Here is a 13,390-nt window from a genome sequence, read left to right on the forward strand (position 1 = left end):
AGCCTATATGGTCATGAGCCAAAACTTCGAGGTAAATATGGTTGGATCTCCACATGAGAAAACAGGCTCACTCTGACTGGGCACAGCCACAAAACAGCCCTCACTCCCTATCTGAAAGAAACCGGGACCGAGTAGACGAATCCAAAGAGATGACATAACTCTTTTAACTCTTGGAAAGGAAGATGGACCAAGAAGCTAGAGTGAGCAATCTGCAACTGAAAAGAGAGGGTTCCGTGCACGAGGATGTTCGGGACAAAACTCCAAGGTCGAACAATGCATGGCCACTATACCATCTGACCACTAGCGCCGAAAGACGTCCAGGAAGTAAAATGTTGTCCAATACGGAAGAGCCTAGCTCTAGCAAGAATCTCCTCAACTTAACTGACTCACAAGTCGCACAACCAGCATCTGCAAAAGGTATTGCTGACTGCTCTAAGAGAAAGCATAAAAAATGAGGGTAAAGGAGTAAACTACTAGTTTCCGGATCATTTCCCAACTCTCAAGTGCTCTAGCCTCGAAGAAAGAGTTGGAAACCTGCACCTCCTGTCACATACGACATGCAAGAATCTCCAAGCTGCTACAGGAAGTCCAAAGAATGCAAACAACCGAGGCTACTGAGAAATCAAGTGTTCCATGGCGATGAGCCAAAGAACTGCACCAACCACCACAGAGCATGATGAACTGCAAATTGTCTCTGAAGGAACTTCATCGGAACTAAGAGTGAAAACTACTACTGATCTTCATATGTGTGGAACACATCCTGAGAGAATATCACCCCGCTTCTAGAATGAATTGGAAACAGACATCCACCAACAAAAAGGAACACACATCCTTACTGAGGCTGCAGCTAACACGGCAAGATCAAGAGACCCTGCATCAAAGCTTTGCAAGAGAAGAACAAGGTGTTGTAGAAAGCCCCTAGATAGACTATCAATCATGTCCATTGCACATGGAACAACTAGAATTGAAAGAAGTAGTCCATCTCCCAAGCTGACTCCACATCCCCCTCTGAAGGGAGAACACTCGGACCATGGATAAATGCCGCAACTCTCTTACAGTCTCTACCTGTGTAATTGGATCACCGAAGACAAGAAAAACTGAAAGAAGATATACTTGTTGAACCTAGAACCAAATCTGGGAGAATCAAGAAGAACACCTCCTCACCTTTAAGAATGCTCGAGCTAATTGTAATTGGTTCCTAGTCCAAGGACTACTATCCACTTGTACAAAATGACATGCCAATCAAAGGATAAGGAAGGTAGGTTCATCTTGAAAGGTACAGTCTTCAAGGATCAATCTGAAAGACAAAACACAGGAACTACTGCTCTGATGCACTTGGCAGAGCAACCATCACACTACACATCCGAGAGACGAAGCAACCACTGAAGTGGCTCAGAGACACATCCACCAAGATACTAATTGCATTGTGGGATAAATAAAGCACACCATCTGTCACAAACTGCTGACGTGTCAAGCCACTGAAGAACAGAGCCACTGTGCAGATCCCGACTGAGGGGCCTAAACCCTAAGAAGAAGCAGCTGAGAAGTTGAAGTTCCCACCAACTTATGGGACCCCGTCCGATGGGGCCCAAGTGACACAAGAGAATAAAATAAAGCAGGAACCACACACATACACAAAGACTTGCGCAGAAACTGATGACGTGGCATTTGTACGAACAACCCGGATTTTGCGTTGACTACTGATGTGGCAGCCTGTACGGATTTCCACATTTCACGTTGACAGTCTCTACAGATTTCCGTGATTTGTGCTGGCTGATTTTCAGCGCCAAGCTTTTGGGCCAGTTGCTTTTGAGTTTGAAGCTTTTCCCTCTAGCTACTTTTCAAGCCAAGGGCCTTTAAATAAGTGCAAAGGGATAGTCTCTGGCACGCTTCAGTGAGACGGTGCAGAGCCTGAGTACCGGCATATATAAAGAAATACCGAAAGGGGCGCCAAGGTTTGGGGCCAATACTCTCTGGGGTGGAATTCTGCCACTCCGTGTCACGTGTGCTCTCTCTCTTTCGATTCAATTGTTATTGAAGTGTCAAAAGTCTGTTCACTCTGTTCTTTTCTATTGGCATGTGGTGCCCGTCTTGTGATAGTGGTATCAGAGCATTGGGCGTGTGCTTTTCTGAAAGCATACCGGTCCTACAAAAGAGCAGACAGAGCAAATCAGAGACTATTGAAATTTTATTTGAAGTATCTTCAGGTCCCGGACCCCGTACCCCGGACCCCAGACCTATTAGTCACTCCCACCCTTACTTCATCGCGCATCGGGCACGCTCCAGTCTTCACCGCTCATGTCTTACATGGCATAAGCCATAAAGATCCCAAGACATGGCGTTCATGGATTCACCCGAATATTTGCAGATTCTTCTCGACGAGCTTCACGACATTCTTTCGCGGCATCCTCAACAGAATCTCCCGATGCTACAAAGTTTTTAACAATTTTTGAATTACATGTTACCCCCGCTAATGCCTCAAGTGGTACCTCCTTCTCCGGCACCAGAAAGTACGAGGGCCTCCAACCGGCAACCTTTCAAGCTTTCAAGACAGTTTTTGCACATAGTTACATGACTTCTATGTTTGAAGTCCGGATTTTGGCAGAGTGGGGTGACTTGAAAATGCTTGCCACCGAAACCATGGACGACTATAACCAAAGGTTTCTCGACGTGTACCTTCCGCTGTCCTTCGTTAGGATCGTTTCCTTGGAGGCCCAATGCGAGCAATACACCATTGGACTACCATCACCATTGCAAGATTATTGTCTATCCAAGCAAGTCTCCACCATGCAAGAACTTGTGGACCATGCCGCGATCAGCTACAAACTAATGAAGGGAAAGCTAGAGTTTACCACAGAAGAACCTCCGGCCACTGTCACAACTCAGTCATGTGGCAACCTGTGTACACACACACCTTCCCCCCTAAAGCATGGACAGTCCCGGGAAGAACAGGTTGAATGATGGCGTGGCTGCTACGTACGGTCAACACTCGAAAATGGCAGAGAATGTGCCACGTGGCAACAGTACGGACACCCGTGATTTCCTGCGCCATTCACGGACAGTGTACGGATTTTTGGTGCAGCTTTTTGCGTTGCTTTATTCTACGCAAGAGATGAGAGAGAGAGAGAGAGAGAGAGAGAGAGAGAGAGAGAGAGAGAGAGAGAGAGAGAGAGAGAGAAGAAGCTCTTGCTTTATTTTATTAAAGCATAAGAGAAAGAGAGAGAAAGAGACTTTGCTTTATTTTATGAGGGCTTTTAAAATACACCCAAGCTTTTGATTTTCAGCTTTTGGGCTCTGCTTTTAGCATCCCATGTAAACCTTTAAATACGTGGGCAAGGCCTCACAACTCATAGCATCTGGACGCAGAGTCTGAGTGTGAGCGTCTACCTGCACTCTTGTACTTTGAACACAGATTAATACAAAAAGAAATACCGAAAGGGGCGCGAGTCTTTCGGGCCAATATCTCTAGGCACGAAACTCCGTCGGGCCAGTGTCGAATCAATTGTGAACTGTGAACTGTTTGAGGTGATTGTTTGTGGTGTTGTGGTAGATTCTCGACTTGGAGTGTCCAAGTCTATTATAGTGGTATCAGAGCACGGCCGATTTCTCTTCTACGCGAAATCCGATCTTTTTTTCGCGGCACCTATGGCTTCAGGCAAAGATCAATCGACTTTCTCTGCATCTGGCGATGCGGGAAGAGATCACAACGAAGATTTGTTGGAATTAGGGTTGCAGAGAAACACACACAGCTTGGAGAAGACGAAGGAAGCTCAAGGCACACAATAGAGAGTGTGTTACTTAGTGTGCAATGGAAAGATAGATAGCCCTAGAGTGATGGGCGTATATACAATGCACGGGGGAAAAAACCTCCTAAAGAGGGAAAAAATGCCCCGGCGGTCCTAGTGTGTTCACACACATCACTACCACATGTATATGGTAACAAATCCCCCCTGGAGTGATGCGGTGAACGAGAGCTGGCACATGAGTAAAGGGAAGTGCCATGCCCTGAGGACAGGATCAGTCCACAAAGGGGAGTAAGCCCAAAGCTTTGCGGAAAGCTTCAAGCTTCTCACGAGACAATGCCTTTGTGAAAAGATCTGCAAGGTTGTCCTGTGTTGGCACATAAGCCAAGCTGATCTCTCCTGCTGAGAGCCTCTCCCTGACATAGTGGTAATGCACCTCAATGTGCTTTGTGCGAGCATAAAAAACTGGGTTCCTCGCAATTGCCAATGCGCTCTGACTGTCAATGTAGATAGTGTTGGCAGTGTCCTGTCCAACACCCAAGTCAGCCATAAGGCGTCTGAGCCATACACACTCAACCGTAGCTGTGAAGACTGCCCTGTACTCAGCCTCACAACTCGAAGTGGCCACAGTAGGTTGCTTCTTGCTCAACCATGATATACATGAACTGCCAAGCATGAAACAAAAACCACTTGTGGACACTCGCGTGTCAAAACAACCAGCCCAATCTGAGTCCGAAAAAGCATGTAAGTCTGGCGGCAATGATCCCCCCTTGGGATAAAACAAGCCAAGATGTAAAGTGCCACTAAGGTAGCGGAAAATCCTCTTGACAGCCTGCCAATGCTTAGACCCTGGGCTATGCATAAATCTGCTGACCTGCGAGACTGCAAACTGAATATCTGGCCTCGTGTTGCATACATAAATGAGGCAGCCAACAGCAGTTTGGTAAAGAGTGACATCAGCAGGATCGCCAGCATCATGTAGACTCAACTTCAAACCTGTTTCCATGGGAGTGGCAATAGGTTTGCAATCCTCAAGTCCAAACTTACATAGCAATGTCTCTATGTAACTTTTCTGACACAAGGCAATACCACCATCACACTGCTTAAACTGTATACCCAAGTAATGATGCAACAGCCCCAAATCTTTCATCTTGAAAGTAGCATTCAAATCAGCCTTAAATTCAGCAATATGTCTCTCATTTGGTCCAGTGATCAGCAAATCATCAACATAAAGAACCACAATGAGAAATACATCATCCTCACGCTTTACATACAATGTGCTTTCTGTTGGACTGTTACGAAAGCATCGTTTAACCAAATGAGTGTCAGCTTTCTCATACCAAGCACGAGGAGATTGCTTCAACCCATACAAAGCCTTCTTACATTTGCACACTTTGTCCTCTTGTCCTTTTATGACAAAACCACGAGGCTGCGTTACATAAACTTCCTCAAATATGTCACCATTCAAGAAAGCAGTAACAATGTCTGATTGATGTACATCCCAACCAAAATGAGCTGCCAATGCACATAGAAAACGCACGGTAGTCATACGACAAGTGGGAGCAAAAGTCTCTTCATAATCTATGCCTTTTTGTTGTGCATAACCCTTTGCAACAAGTCGAGCCTTATGGCGATCGATCTCACCATCCGGCTTGCGTTTCAACTTGTAAACCCACTTCGTACCAATGGCCTTTTTGCCAGGAGGCAAATCACATAAAGTCCATGTGTCATTCTCTATAAGTGCATCATATTCTGATTTCATGGCAGCAATCCAATTTTCTGAATTTTGTGCTTCATCAAAAGACAGAGGCTCCTCAACATCATGTAAACTAGACACAGCCAAAGCATAACAATCTGATGCATAAGATGCATGGCGAGAGCCTGAACGAGTACGACTAGATAAAGGTGCATCCAGTTTACTGTCACGCAAAGTGTGCACCAGCCATTTTGGCATACCTCTAGCCTGCTCATTTTCAACCCTTTCCTCATCAAGTACATCATGTACATCTGCATCAGTAATAGGCTGTTCTAAAACATTTTCAGAAACCCCCATAGGCTGTACATTTGCCTCATTGGAACTTACATTCGTATTTCCACCATTGAAAGAGGCAACAAAGTGTCATAAATGTCCTGTGAGCTTACATTACTGTCTCTAGTACATGACAGCAAGGGCTGAACAGAATCTTCCACAAACACTACATCCCGTGAAACCAGAATACGTTTTGTTTGCGGATGATACAACCTGTAACCTTTGCTTTCAGCACTATAACCAACAAAAATACATTTGACAGCCTTATCATCCAATTTTCTGCGCTGCACTTGTGGCACCAAAGCATATGCCAAACAGCCAAAAACACGCATGTGCTCAATAGAAGGCTTTCTATCATGCCATGCTTCATATGGAGTAATAGACTGCAAAGCTTTCGTAGGACACCTGTTAAGTACATAAGTGGCACACATGATGACCTCAAGCCAAAAAGAATGCGGCAAAGCTTGACTTTTGACCATACATCGTGCCATTTCCGTTAGTGACCTGTTTTTCCTCTCAACAACACCATTTTGCTGAGGTGTATAAGGCACTGTACATTGGTGTTTTATCCCACGACTAGCCAGAAATGCATTAAATTCATGAGACATATACTCCCCCCCTCGATCGGAACGGAGGGTGCCCATAGTACATTTTGAGACATTTTCAGCCATAGCCAAAAATTGTTTGAAGCACATAAAAACTTCGGACTTCGCTTTAAGCGGAAATACCCATGCATGCCTGGAGTAATCATCAATGAAAGTCACGAAGTACAGGTAATTGCCCAAGGACGGAGTTTGCATGGGCCCACAAACATCACTATGCACAAGCTGCAACCTGCATGTGGCCCTAACTGAACCATCCTTTGGAAACTTAGAACGCTGCATTTTACCCAGAATACAGCCTTCACAAACATGTTTGACAGGTGCTTCAAGAGGCGGCAAAGAAGCAACCATATCAGATTTCTGCAAACGCAGCAAACTGGCAAAATTCAGATGACCAAAACGTGCATGCCAAAGTTTTGCATCTGAAATAGCCCTTGAATCTGCAACAGCATTTGCAAAATTTTGTCCACACTTGTCATACAAAGTGAGCTTATACAGCCCACGGCACAAAAGCCCAGATGCAACAATTTCATCACCAAAATTGAGATCATGAACTGTACATCTGTCATCCACAAATTTGACTACAAGTCCAAGTCTAGCAAGTGCGGATACAGACAAGAGATTCTTCTTGATCCCAGGTACATAAAGTGCATCAACAAGTGTGAAGGAACTGCCATTAGCAGCAGTGAGCACAATCTTTCCAACTCCCTGAACTGGATAAGAGGCGTTGTTGGCACAAGTGACTGAATTCCCATGAGAGACAGACTCGAGAGAGGTAAACAATTCACGATGTGAGGTAATGTGCTTTGTAGCACCACTGTCGAAATACCACACATGTGAATCTGCAGCAACTGACAAGCATGCATCATGGACAGAAGGATTGTAAGTGCACTCTGCGCTAAAAGCCCATTCTGCATCAACATCAGCATCACAATCTCCTTTCACAGAAGACTCAACAATGGCTGCATTTGTAGTGGAACCAGCATTTGCAGTGGAACCACCCTCTTTCTTCTTAGCCTCTTTGGCCTTCAACTTAGGACACGACTTGATTAAGTGATCATTGGCTTTACAATAATGGCAACGCATCTTCTTTTTGCCCTTATCACCAGAATTGCCAGACGAAGTGCTGCCAGCAGAAGCATTAGGAACAGAATTTTTGCCACTCGCAGCAGAACCATAAGAAGTGGCTGCATTACTGTTACCACCCTTTCTTTGAGAAGCAATAAAAGCCTGTTCAACTGCACGCTGCCTAGTCCTGTTTTTTTCTAGAAAGTGACTCTTGCAACAGCAATGTGCATAATGCATCAAACTTGACAACTTCAGGATTTCCTTGGGTCATCAGTCTCCAAGTACTAGCAAAAGTCTGGTAGGAATCTGGTAAGGCATCAAGAACAGTATGCACAAGGGAACTGTCCGAAATGACTTCACCTGCAAAAATGAGTTGCTCATTGATATCCTTGACACTAGCAAGGAAAGTGTCCATATCATCTTCCTCATGCATAATCTTCGACTCTAGCTCTTTACGCAGCAAAGCAATTTTAGCCTCATTGCGGCTTGCATAAAGACCTGCTAGAATATCCCAAGCCTGTTTTGCAGATTTTGCTGAACGGATGTGAGGAATAATGGTGCGCTTCACAGACAACGCAATCAATGCATGAGCCTGCGCATCCTTAACATCCCAACGAGCTTGTTCTGCCGTAGGCAAAACAACTCTAACAGCTGCAATCCTTGCAGCAAGACCTGCAACATCCTCAATATCGCCTACATCTTCAGAACCAGGACGTACATCAATGCCCTGCACAATGTTCCAGACACCTTTTGACACAAGAACATGTTGCATCATATAAGCCGACATAGGGTAGTTGTCCCCATCCAACCTGTCCTCAGCAGCAAACATCTTGAACACATCTGTGTTGTTGTTGTCAGCCATGGTAAATGCTGCACCTGATGTGAAAACTGCCCGAAAATAGGAGAAATGGAGCGGGAACAACTTGTGCTATATAGCACAAACCGTAGAAGACTATAAGGCACCTGTTATGCAGAAAACGGCACTGACAGAAAATCTGCACAAAATGACGAAATAGTCTGTGCAGTACTGCCCGTAGTAGAAACGGAGACCGAAATGAGCCCAAATCAAAATTCTGAGCAGACTAAGCTCTTCGAGCGTACCCAAAATATTTGTCGACTTGCGAACGCTCACCAAAGCTCACTGAAATCGGAGAAAGTGAGCAGGCGTGTGCTGGAGCAGCTGGCGACTAAGCCCGGGAGGACGTGACCTGCTCTGATACCAATTGTTGGAATTAGGGTTGCAGAGAAACACACACAGCTTGGAGAAGACGAAGGAAGCTCAAGGCACACAATAGAGAGTGTGTTACTTAGTGTGCAATGGAAAGATAGATAGCCCTAGAGTGATGGGCGTATATACAATGCACGGGGGAAAAAACCTCCTAAAGAGGGAAAAAATGCCCCGGCGGTCCTAGTGTGTTCACACACATCACTACCACATGTATATGGTAACAAGATTCACGCGAGGAGCATGGCCCGCCTCTACCTACTCAAGCGGAGCTCAAAGAAATGAAGCGTCGACGATTGATCGGCAACGTAACAAAGATGATGCTCAATTTTTCGAAGGACCCAAAATTTGCAAAATATATGAGCGAGACCTCTTTCGATGAGGTGCATATGCAGTGGAAGAAGACCACAGAGCCACCCCTCAAACCGGCTCTCAAGAAACCTCCTAACGCCCAGGATGTACACAGAGCAAGAATTAGAAGAGGTGGTTGATGCACAAATTGCTCAGATTTTTGACGCGCAAAACAAAGATAAAAGGCACGATAAAAAGCAGAAGAAAGGCACTGACTTCCCAAGTTATTTGGGTCGTCAGTCGACATTTGAATTGGCAAGAAAGCAGAAGAAGCATGTTCGATTTGAAGGAGTACCTAGCTCTTCTTCTTTTGAGAGTTCTTCTAGCTCCTCTGACTCGAGCGAAGAAGACAGAAAAGGTAAAAAGCAAAGCAAAAAGCAAAGCTTTGGAAAGGGCAAGAAAAAGGCAAAGAAGTCTAAATCTCGCCCAGTGGTTGACAGTTCTACAGAGGACTCGTCTTCAGATAGTTCGGACTCTGACGACAGCAGCTTTTATGCAAAAAAGAAGAATTTTTATAAAGCCATATGGTATGACTTTCTGGAAGACAAAAGCAAGAAAGTCCGAGAGTTTAAGGAAGGTGGAGATTCAATTAAATTTGACACGTTTTCTGGTTATAGAGATGCTTCGAAGGCTTTGTCTTTTAACAGCAGTTTGACATAGCTTTCTCTGGAGGGCGTTACTCAAAGCACTTTAAGATTCCGAGGGCTGCCTCTTACTTTAAGGGGAATGCTCGAACTTGGTGGTCCACGCTTCTATTGAACAAGATTATTAAACAAGACAGCGGCAGTTAAATGGCTGAAATTCAAGAGGCTTTTTATTTCTTCATGGCTGACTCGAGAGCATGAACGCGACATAAGAACTACTTGGAACCATCTTCGGATGACCAAAGAAAGACACAGTGGAGCTTATTGCGAGAGATTCTGAAGCTCTTTTCTACCCGCCTCTTCATTTAAGAAGATCTCGTTCAAGGAACAGATTGAGCGGTTTACCTTGTGTCTACCTACAGAGATCCGAGATCACTGCTTGGAACAAAAGTCAGCTTCCATTCAGGAGCTGGTGAGTCATGTGAAACGGGGTTTTGCCATTCACTCTACCAGAGGATGCACGACCCAAGCTTACTCCTCAAGAGAGGGCTCGCTACATAAAGCAGGGGAAGTGCTTTGGATGCGGAGAAACTGGGCATATCTCCGCGGAGTACCCTAAAAAGACACAGAAAGAACAAAACGACAAGGACGATGAGAGGCCTCAGAGTTCGAGAGCAGCTGAGGACCGTGGAAGAAAAGGCAAGACGAAAACACGACTGGTTCCAGATTGCGTGGGTACCGATCACAGCACGATAGACGAGAGTACAGAACTTTGCCGACTTGGGGCAAAGTGAAAGACCAAGGAGCCCTGATCTTCTTTGATGGAGGAGCCAAGGCCAACTTCATTGCACCGGAATTGGCGGCGCGGCTCAAGATCACACCCGATCGAATGGGACCACTAGCGGCACTAGTGGAGGCAGTTCTAGCGGCACCCGACAGGGACGTGGCCATTACACCTGTCATTGGCAAACTTCGGTTGCATTGTCAGGGGTATTTGGGGCATGAGGACTTTTACATAATGCCTTAGGAAGGTTGTGATGTCCTCTTGGGAATTCCCTGGTACCACAAGAACAACGCCGTGGTCAACTATCGGGCGAGGAAAGCGACATTGACCACAGAGAAGGGCAGAACCATTGTACTCGATATAAAACTTAAGGGCGAGTATGTCCCTATTGTATCGGCTTCGACCATCTCTAAATTAATGAAATCCAGTCTGTTTGTTTACTCGATCTTTTTGCAAGAATTGAGTAATGAGGATAGGGCAAATATGTCTGATCTTGATAAAGAACGCCAAGATTTTCTCCACTCTCATGTCGATTGCTTCTCAGAATGCCTGCCATGCGAGTTACCACCTGCTCGTCTTGAAGATCATACCATTGATCTGATACTTGGAAACACACATCGAACCGGCCACCTTCCCATGTGAGCCTAGCCCAGAATGAAGAGATTATGAACCAAGTGAAAGACCTCTTGGAAAAGGGTCTTGACCAGCTTAGTACTTCATCGTATTGCGCTCCAGTGTTGTTGGTTTTGAAGAAAGACGAATCTTGGAGGATATGCATCGATTATAAAGCTCTCAACAAAATCACCACCAAGAACAGATTTTCGATAGAATCGATGATATACTTGACCGACTGTCACAAGACGGGCACCACGTGCCAATAGAAAAGAACAGACTGAACAGACTTTTTTAGCACTTCATTAACAACTGAATTGAGAGAGAGAGAGAGAGAGAGAGAGAGAGAGAGATGACACGCCACACGGAGTGGCGGAATTCCACCCCAGAGAGTATTGGCCCCAAACCTTGGCGCCCCTTTCGGTATTTCTTTATATTGATCAACTCAATACAAGCCGGTACTCTACACTCTGCACCTTCTCCAGGAAGCATGCCAGAGAATGAGCCCTAACCTCATATTTAAAGGCCCTAGGCCCCAAGAGCAGTTTACAGTAAAAAGCCTTCAAACTCAAAAGCATCTGGTCCAAAAACAAAGCCAAAAAGCTGCTAGCAAAAATCACAGAAATCCGTACAGCCTGCCACGTCATCATGTCAGTGCAATTTTTGAAAATCTGCCACGTCATCAGTTTGTGTGTGTGGGTGCAGGTCCTGCAATCCTTTGTCACTTGGGGCCCCATCGAACGGGGTCCCCATAAGTTGGTAGGACTTCTTTTGTTACTTGTTCTTCTTAGGGTTTAGGCCCCTCCGCCGACATCTGCAAGTTGGCTCCCTTCTTCATGGCTTTGACACGTCAGCAGTTTGTTACATCTCCCCTTCTTGAAAGAGAGTAATCGTCCGCGATTACAACATATCTGCAAAACAACTCAAGTTAGCTCAAAAAATTTCGAGGGTCATTCCGAGGGACATTCCGAGGGACAATCAGTTTGCTCTTTTTATTAAGGAGTTAGCTTCTCCTTTCTGCTCTATTGATCAAGGAGTTAGCTTCTCCTTTCGATTGTTTTGATCAAGGAGTTAGCTTCTCCTTTTTGCTCTTTTGATCAAGGAGTTAGCTTCTCCTTTCGTCCGGATCAGAACTCTTGATATTCCGGCGTAGTAAAATTAGCCATCACACCCATACCATATTCATCTTCCACAGGTGTCTTGATGCACTAAAAAATTACATACCTAGGCAACCTCATCTAGTTAGGAATACTCAGTAATTGGCACATCACAATGCAACACAATACTCACATATGTATGTTACAAGACATAGAAACATAAAGCTGCCGATGAACACTCCTCCCGCATAACCTAACAAGGTCTGGGCCGGGAGATATTCAACGACTCCCTCATCACTCCTCTCGCATAACCTAAAAAGGTCCGGGCCAGGAGATATAGAGGCCTTTTACAACCAAACGCCCCCCAAACCGTAGCCTGCGTCGTTTGGAGGTGCTGAGAGTAACCACTACTCAGACTTCTTAATACTCCTCCCGCATAACCATCCGGGTCCGGGCCAGGAGTCACAAAAACAATTATTTTACAAGCATACAACCAAATGCTTCCCAAGCATCGGCCTGCGTCGTTCGGAGGTTTTCTAGCATACAACGGAACGCTCCCCAGGCATCGGCCTGGGTCGTTCCGAGGTTTTCAAACATACAATGAAACGCTCCCCAAGCATCGGCCTGCACCGTTCCGAGGTTCAAACAATACCAAAACAGTATTTCTTCAAACAATACCAAAACATATTTATGACTTCTCCACCCGGGAGTAAAATCACCAATCATTGAACCAGTATTTAAAACCAAAGTCAAACAATTCAAATCGGTACCAACACAGGTTCAAAACAGATACCATCCATTTCAAACAGATTCCAAACAAGATCACCAAACAAGATCAAACAGAATTCAAACTTAAAAAGAAATCTCGACATCAATCGAGCTCAAAAAGTCGACTGACTTTTCATCCTGAAACCTGCACCAAAAATTAGGGTTAGGTTCATTCCATAAGGTCGTAGCCGAGCACAGCATGGTCCATTAGCTCTTGGACAGACAGTGTTTCTTTGGCAGCAATGGTAGTCCCAAGATAGCAATCGCACAAAACTACCAAGGTTATCAACTCGAGAAGAGACATCGATTGAGAGATCTCGAGAAATTTCAAGATATAATCTCTTAGGGTTTCCATGGCAAGCATTTCAGGATACCCCACTCTGCCAGACGTTGCACTCCGAAGGAAGATGTCAAAAACCATATAGCTTCGGACAAAAAAATTTCTTGAAAGCTTGCCAAGTCCTTGGAGTGTGCTGCTTGGTAGCTATAGACATCAACATCTGCATGGCACTACCTCTGAGAAAAAC

The 13,390-nt window shown here is 45.1% G+C and overlaps 1 protein-coding gene across 2 annotated transcripts in view; it reads right to left on the bottom strand.

Moving 5' to 3' along the window:
- LOC147444937 (tRNA dimethylallyltransferase 9-like) overlaps nt 1-13,390 on the bottom strand; it is a 152,399-nt gene that overhangs the window by 115,867 nt on the left and 23,142 nt on the right. The window lies entirely within an intron of this gene.

This window comes from Adiantum capillus-veneris, chromosome 13 (assembly GCF_014529385.1).
Source record: "Adiantum capillus-veneris isolate H3 chromosome 13, ASM1452938v2, whole genome shotgun sequence".
Lineage (NCBI taxonomy): Eukaryota > Viridiplantae > Streptophyta > Polypodiopsida > Polypodiales > Pteridaceae > Adiantum > Adiantum capillus-veneris.